The following is a 7,655-nucleotide window of genomic DNA, read 5'->3' on the forward strand; positions in this document are numbered from 1 at the left end:
ACCTGGGCCCACACATGCTGGCGATTACTATCATCTCAATAATAAACTCAGGACTTACAAATCTTAGTTCTCACTCGGAACATTTGGAAAAGAAAGGACTATAGTGAGAGGGCTTCATTTTATGATTTATGATTGTTTTCAGACACTCTTCCCTTTTTGACGTTGGGTTTTTTGATCTGGGACAAATCATGACCGTTCACAAGCTATCTCTTCTGGAGGAGTTCTAGTAGGTTACAGGCCAGTCAACGAGCGCACCCTTTAAGCATAGGCAGGCAACCTCTGAAGTAATAGGAACTGCTTTAACAATCACTGCTCTTCCATCTTAACCTCTGAATTCAGAAACAATTATGCTTCTGTGGTTATAATTACCTGGATGCACAGTGGAATGAAGGCAGGGGTAGGGTTTTCCTCTCTCCCTCGGAAAATGTTCCAGTAAAGACAGTAGCATCTCTCTGTGCTTTTTCAGTTCCTATCATTTATTTGATGTACTAGAGAACAGTCTCAGAGGGACACTCTTCTCTGTGCAGTAAGAGAGTGACAGAGAAGCAAACAGGAGCAGATCAAAGAGCTATCCAAGGAGTCCTAAGATGTGTGTGTGTGTGTGTGTGTGTGTGTGTGTGTGTGTGTCTTCCCATGTATATGGGGGAAGAGAAAACAAGCATTGTGGGTTGAGTCGCCTGTTTGTGTTTCCCACTGTCAGTCTGTTTGAACGTCTGTTAGTCCTGCAACATCCTTCTCACCTACTGGCTCTCAAGAACCTGCCAGGAAAACATATCCTTCAGCATGCTGTGTACCAATGCACTATGCTCAGGGCAATTGCCACTGTCCTCAGGCCTGCCAGAGTGGCTGTGATCATAAAAATGAAGGATTAAACCTAAGTCATTCTGCCCAGCGAAGATGACCCTGAGTTAGCACACGAGGATAACAAAAGCCTGTATCTAGAAATCTTCCCTAAGAATTCATCAATCCTCCTATTAGATACAAGTTGGGACTACACGCTCATTTTTCTAGGTAACAAGCCTGTATGTTTTGCAAATTTCAAAATATGCCTGTTACTAAAAAGAAAAATCACTTTTGGAAGTGTGCCTTCTTCTCAGAAAGGGGTGCTAAGGCATCAGACCTCCCTGTGAACATCGCGTCTCCTCAGAAGCCCAGGCTGAGGAAAGGAAAGGATACATTGGAAACAGTAAAACCTCAGAGCCAGCAGGCCCAGTTGCTGGTGAACGCAAGCTGCTCCGATTCCCTTTCCACATCTCAAGGTCTCCATGTCCTGAGGTGTAAAACAACAGTTGACTTCTGAGATCATTTTCAGCTCTGAGAAATACCATGATTCTGAGTGCCAGCCCTGAGAGAGAAACCAAGAAACCAACAGCCGGGAACCTGGAATCTTTTCTTTAATCCCTTTGACATCAGCAAGTACTTATGCAAATAATCATATTTTCCTCTAAGATTTAAAGTGTCCCTGGATAAAGGGTTCTTTTAGCTCTTCCCACAGAGGTGGCAAAAGATTAAAAGGACTAATATTTTTCAAATGCTTAAACATAACTCGGAGAAAATAGCATGCCCAGGTTTTTTGTCTAGGGTTTCAGTGGTAGAATGGGGCTGGGTACTACAATCTCCACCTGCAGGAGTAGGAGTTAACTTCCATGGGAATTTTAAATCGGGGTTTCGATAATTTCTCTTCAACAAATACAGGTCACGTGGAAATACAGCCCAATAGTATTTTCAATTACATTAATGGATAACGTGGCTAAGGTTTTAAGCTGTCGAAAGAGCACATACCCCAGTGCAGACACAACAGTGAACATGCATCTCTCTTTGCCTCCTCCACTAGGCACGCCTGGAATCCCGGAAGTGATACCAGAGCCTCAGAACAGTGGGAAGAGGCTGGAGGACTGTCTGGTGGCTTCTGGTCATAGGGACAATACAGCAGTGGGGTTCATAGGTACAAAGTCTCCTAGCCCTATCCTAGCCATAGATGGCGAGGGAGATTCATTCTTCCTATGTCTAAATAGGGCTGAGCTAAAAACAACAGGTAACCTTAACAGGCAAGGCAAAACCCAGACATGGGAAAGACATGGGAATCCAGTCACAGCAAGCTCCAGGGCAGGGACGCTCTTTATTCTTACAGCCTAAAACCAATATCTTTCTTCACCTGCAGGAAACATGCAGCCTGTGCTGGGGAGGTTCCTGGTACCTCAGCATGTGGTGGCAGCAGAATTTAGAGGAAAGTCTAGATGCACCAAGCAAAGCAGGCAGACCATAAGCCATTAGGGGTGAAACTGTCACTGTTGCCCTGCACAAATGGAGCCAAGCCTGCATGCTAAACATAAAGAGAATAACTACCTGCCATAATGCAATATTTAAGGAGGACTCAGAGCCTCCTAACATAATAGCAAAAAGCAGGGGGTGGAGAGGAACTCTCCTGTGTAGTCACAACCGGAATGCCAAAGATTAACTGACACCAGCTCTGTGCCTTCCATGGAGGAAGGCTATGCTTTATGGAAGGAACTATGAGGCTATCAAAGTTCTAGCAGTTGCCACTACTGGGTGAGCAATCCCAGAAGAATTTCAAGTCAGAGAACAATCTGACGGGACTTACAAATTATTACAGTGCAATTTTAAGAAATAAAGTAGGATTAGAATCCATCATAACAGGAGCCAGGCCGTGGTGGTGCACGTCTTTAATCCCACCACTCGGGAGGCAGAGGCAGGCGGATCTCTGTGAGTTCGAGACCAGCCTGGTCTACAGAACAAGTGCCAGGACAGGCTCCAAAGCTACACAGCGAAACCCTGCCTAAAACAAACAAGCAAACAAACAACCCCCCAACAAAAAGAAAAAAACACAGAAAATCTAAGGAGAAGCAAGCAACTTTGAAAAGATCAGACAGCATTTCTAACCATGAGAAAATAAATCAATTCAAGGAACAACTTCATCAATAAAGGCAGGAACACCTATGGAATGCCTCTGGACAGCCACCCAAAGACCTTTCAGATTATCTGTAATTGGAGAGCAATACAGAGGTGACAGCTATGACAGATGAAAAGAGAAAGTCCAAGATGAGCGCAGCAGAATTTTCACAGACAGCCAAAGGATGGAGGAGGCAAGGCAAAACAGGCTCAGATATGCCAGGGATTCTTAGTAAGAAACACAGGAGTCCTCGGATTAAATGAGCACACAAAAGCCCAAGAAGCAACAGTAACAGCCAGCCCACACGTGAACACACTACAGTGAAACAGTAAAGCACCAGGGACAAAGAACACGCCAGGGGCCAACTTCTCAACACTAGTGGCTGGGAAGCTGGGTCTTCAAAGTAATGGGGAAAGCAATTGTCAGTTCTGGATTCTCCTCCCGGATGCTCTATGATTAAAGCACTGGAACGAGACATGGTTCCAAACAAGCAAAAGGGACTCGGAGATTTCTGTCATCATGAGGGACATGAGGAACAGAAATCCAAAGGAAGAAGAGAAATACAGGAAGCACAGGAGATATAGCTCAAGTTAAGTAAGCACTGACTGCAAAAGCAATCAAGAGAGCCCATTATATAAAGATGACATGCTGTAAAAAAAATACGGTAGAACTACTTTGCTAAAGAATTTTGAAATAGGATGAGTATCAAGACGATACAATTATGAGGTCTTTACGTAGTTCTAGAAAATAGAAATTTTCATTGACTGTGTCTAGTAAGACAAAATACGAAGCCAGGTGTGGTAACTCACACCTGCAACCTTGGAACTTTGGAGTACTGGCAAGAGGATCTGGAGTTCAATGTCTCCCTCAGCTTCAGCGTGAGTTCAAAGCCAACCTGAGTTCCATGAGACCCTGTCTCAAAAAATAAAACTAAAATAAATAAAAAATAAAAGACAAAACAAAATGAAGTGTCTTTAAAACATTTTTAAAGTCACAGAAAATAGAAATGGGATATGTAATATTCAAATCAATAGACAGAAGTTGGAAGGAAGGAAGGAAGGAAGGAAGGATGGATCTTGGAGGGATGGAAGGACAAAGAGGTGTCCTTCAATGCCAACTGACACCACATCTATTAAAACTGGTGAAAAATGAGCACACGCGGGGCACTTTGTCACAGATTAGTTTCTCTAGCAAGTCACCTCTGACATTAAATCCGTGTGCTGTTTCCTTAGACACTGCTCTATTATAAACACGTGAAGAAGAACTAGGATTGAAGCCGCCATGAAAAGGTGGTATAACTAAACCACAATGGAAGCCATCCCAGGTGCTCCAAAGCTACAAGGCTTCCTTAAAGTTGTGCCGACACTGTGATCTTCATCTTCCCACATCCACTGGGCACTGGATATGGCTGCTCTAGAAGACAATATGTGTGGATGCAGACAAAGGGGTCCTCTACAACCCCATCACTCCCCGGGGTTTGCACCCACTGAAGGTATTCTCTTAAGAAGATTCTCAGAGGCTGAGACAGCAAGTCCTTCCCAGGAGAAGGATTTAACACATCACATTCTCCACTGTACTGCTACAGGGGACTTACAATTAGTGCTAAACGAATCCACGTGTCTGATACACAACCACCTGAAGCTTTTTCTAAATTATGCAGCTTGGGTTTCTTAGAAAAAGCAATAGGTCAGTTTCAACGCTGCAATAATGTTTGTTTTTAAAAAAAATTACCAACATCTAAATCTTTTAACTCAAGACCTGGTTTATTTCTCACGAGCCAAAACAGGTAGCATAAAGAGCTAACGGCAAACTGAAACTCTTTACTCATGCCCATTTTAAACGGATTGCAACTCAAAACAAAAGTATCTTTCCTAAACGCATGTACACAGCACCTGTCATTGTTAAATATTGTCTTAACCTGCACAAATGACTTCAAGAACCCAAAACTATATATGGCTTACTAATTGCTCCTCAATCAAAATCAACCCTATTAGAAAAGTAAGCAGGCATATCTATAGAAATAAAAGATAATTCATCTCGGCAAAATATGCCAAGCTAGAAATAAACTAAGAAGTCAGTCAAATGAGGAAATACAAGTAGACATGTTGCAAAATTGCTTAGCTCACAAATATGTCAGGAAAATAGGAAGGCGATGGATCTGTTTGCTAGACAGCCCAAAAGTATTAATCATACCATCTCAATTATTCTGCTCTTTTCTAATACTGCACTTGTTTTGTTTTGTAAATTTACAAACTGGAATTGTTCTGTTTATAAAAATTAAAAATAATAGAAACTAGAGTAAATATGTTCCTTGCTAAGTCCTACATGTATTGATTTGAAGAGCTGACTAGGCCAATTTTACACTAAAAACACATGTTTGTATTAAAAGAGAGTTCTCTTTTCCTGGAATGTTAGAAGATTAATTAGGTACACAGAGCAAAATCACAACTAAATTTGCTTCACCTGAAATCATCGGCCTGCACACATTATCAGCAAGGCATGTTCACAAAATCTCCAGGTTCTTCCTCCTCGGGTCACACATAAAAAACGTTGGGATCCCCAAACTGGGGGTGGGAGGCTGAAAAGTCACTGCATTAAAAAAGTGGGTTCATCAAAAGAAAATGAAATTATGATCTACTAAAGCTGCATGGACTTTTATTACTTTAATCATACATTTTAACTTAATTTGCCTTTCTCACGCTGTAGCCAGGAACTGGCAAGAGCTACGTCCAAAAGACACGTGTGCTCTACGGGACAGTTGCATCTCATGGAGATCGGATATAGGGAGGCACAAAATGCATTTCAGCTTAGCAGCATCATACACCTGTGATGTAAACCCAAGATACCCGCAATGTAATTTTTTTAAAAAATCAGTTTTGCTTTAAAATCACCCCAGGCATGCTGTGTCATGTGCATGATGGACACCCGATTAAGAGCTACAGAGATACCACGTCTCGATAAACAAACAAACAAAAACTTAGTCCTCCCCACCTTTCTCTTAATACTTGGTCAACACCGTGGCTTCCTCGGGCTCAGATTTTTGTGTTGAGTGTAGCACATGGAAGGCGGTGTGTGAGGAAGGAAGGAAAACAGAACTGAGAGAGGAGACCAAGCAGAAGGAAAGTGAGGTGAGGGGCAGCAGGCCTCCTGCTCCCCAGTCTTGGAGCTTCTCATGGCAGCCCAGACACCAAAGCTTGCCAAAAGTTCTGGGCACAGCTTTGGTTCTGCAGAGGCTTAGGTACGCCTGGCTTGGGGACCCAGCTATCTAGGTGTGTGGGAGCATCCTGCGGCAGCAGCCCAGCAAACTCTGGGCAGTTGGCCCCAGGTATCACCGCCCACTCGGGGCTCCCGCTCGGGGAATCCTTCTGCTTGTCCCTTGGCTCGCTCTGCTTCCCAATGACTGTCTTAAGAGGTCCAAGGGCCAAGCGGCCGAGACTGAAAGTGCCCTAGGGAAGGGTCCATGGGAGGACTGGTTCCCAGGGGCGACCAGGACGAACCTAGGCTGCCATACCGGCCTCGAGGTTCCAGAGCCCGCAGTCGATGCGGCCGCGGTGCGATGCGGCGGGAGGCGAGGCATCCTCAACCTCAGGCTGCGCTCCCGCGCCAAGCTGCCCCGTGGGCGAACCTTGGAGATCCGGGGGAGAGCGACCCGCAGCCTCATCTCAGGAAACCGCGGCCACCCAGGCGGGGCCCCCAGCCCGCGCTGAGAAGCTCGGGTGCCTCTCCTGTGCCGCCGGACCCCGACCTCCACCGACTGAGCCCAGAGCCGCGGCTCCCCCACGCCTCTCTCTCTAGCACTGCGCGGTACCCGAAACCCAGTCGACCGGACTGGATGCTGCGGCCACCGAGGCCACCACCTGTGAGTCGCCGCAGCCGGGGCCTCTGGACGGTCGCCCTTGGCTCCTTTCCTCTCCCTCCTACCTGGCCGAGCTCCGCGGCACTCCACGCGCGCGACCGCAGAAGACTTTTGCAGAAGCTCCCTCACTGCCAGCCTGCGCTCGCCGCAGCCTCCTTCCACCGCGGCTGGAGGATTACGCGCAGCTCTGCGTGCCCATCAGCCGGTGCGGACGATCCCGGGTGGAACCTCAACTCGCCGGCCCCCGCCCCCATTCATAATCCCCGCGGCCGTCTGCCACTACACGCCGCCCCCGCCCCCGCGCTCGTTCCCGCTCGCTGGCCCTGCGATGTGTCAGTGGCTCGCTGTTCATCTGCCACCCAGACAGTACCAAGGGCTCCCGCACCTCCTGGCTGCAAGAAAGGGGGATGGGTCCCCCTCCCGGGGGGGTGGGCGGGTGAAGAGAGCCTGGTTTATCACTCAAAGAGCCGGTGGGAGCGCAGGAGCCCACCGCTCTCCTGTTGCACAAAGGACTCCCTAAGGGATCAGCTTTGGTTCCTGAACCAAAGGGTCATATTATTGCTGAGCTTGTGGTCCAGCAACAGCCTGAGAGAGGGTCCCATAACTTAGGGATTCATGTGACAGGGCACCAGGCTTAGCCACCTGGACCTGAATTATTGATCCTGTTTTAAGTGAAGAGATGGGCATAGTCCTGCCACTGTGTGTGTGTGTGTGTGTGTGTGTGTGTGTGTGTGTGTGTGTGTTCCTAATTAACCAGTCCTTTTAGTCAGAATGTAAGAGAAGGAAAACTGGCAAGGAAAAGAGAAAGCTAGCAAAGGAATGACTTCGTACCTTGAACTGCCGAATGAATTAGAGACCAGACTTTCTTGGTTACTTTAGCACATCTCC

General features: G+C 46.5%; 1 protein-coding gene across 2 annotated transcripts in view; it reads right to left on the bottom strand.

Annotated features, from left to right (window-relative positions):
* Pde4b (phosphodiesterase 4B) overlaps positions 1 to 7,024 on the bottom strand; it is a 524,499-nt gene extending 517,475 nt beyond the window's left edge. Inside the window, exon 1 of one of the 2 annotated variants that reach the window (XM_041651414.1) lies at positions 6,833 to 7,024. The gene's annotated coding sequence lies outside the window, so the exon portion shown is untranslated. Of the gene's footprint in view, positions 1 to 6,408; positions 6,425 to 6,832 lie in introns of those variants that run through there. The other variant, XM_041651416.1, reaches the window with a different exon arrangement.
* Between the last annotated feature and the right edge of the window lie 631 nt (positions 7,025 to 7,655).

This window comes from Microtus oregoni, unplaced genomic scaffold (genome assembly GCF_018167655.1).
Source record: "Microtus oregoni isolate MIOR12 unplaced genomic scaffold, Mior012 000005F_ref0000423, whole genome shotgun sequence".
NCBI lineage: Eukaryota > Metazoa > Chordata > Mammalia > Rodentia > Cricetidae > Microtus > Microtus oregoni.